The following is a 346-nucleotide window of genomic DNA, read 5'->3' as shown; positions in this document are numbered from 1 at the left end:
TTTTTTACTAGGTTTTGTCAAAATCTGTTGTCCCAGTTTGACCACATCACTTGGGGATATTCATTTTTAAAGAACTTCTGTGAAACCTTAAGATAGACCAGGACCGGTCCCGTCTATGTAAATGTGGAAAGTATTTGTCGAGTTGCCTTATTTACTAAAGATGTGGCAGAGTACAGACTTAAATTTATTTAGACACTTTTGGTCTCTGCTGTATTTGCTTTGGAATAAAGATGTTTGAATTGCCATCCTAATATGGTAGATGGATTTGTTCTGTTTAAGTACACGTTATATATAAAAATACACAATGACACACGTAAGGTATAAAGTTTTAAAGGGAAATTGACTG

This window comes from Pyxicephalus adspersus, chromosome 7, assembly GCF_032062135.1.
Source record: "Pyxicephalus adspersus chromosome 7, UCB_Pads_2.0, whole genome shotgun sequence".
In the NCBI taxonomy this organism is placed as follows: Eukaryota; Metazoa; Chordata; class Amphibia; order Anura; family Pyxicephalidae; genus Pyxicephalus; species Pyxicephalus adspersus.
This window is presented reverse-complemented; position numbering follows the sequence as displayed.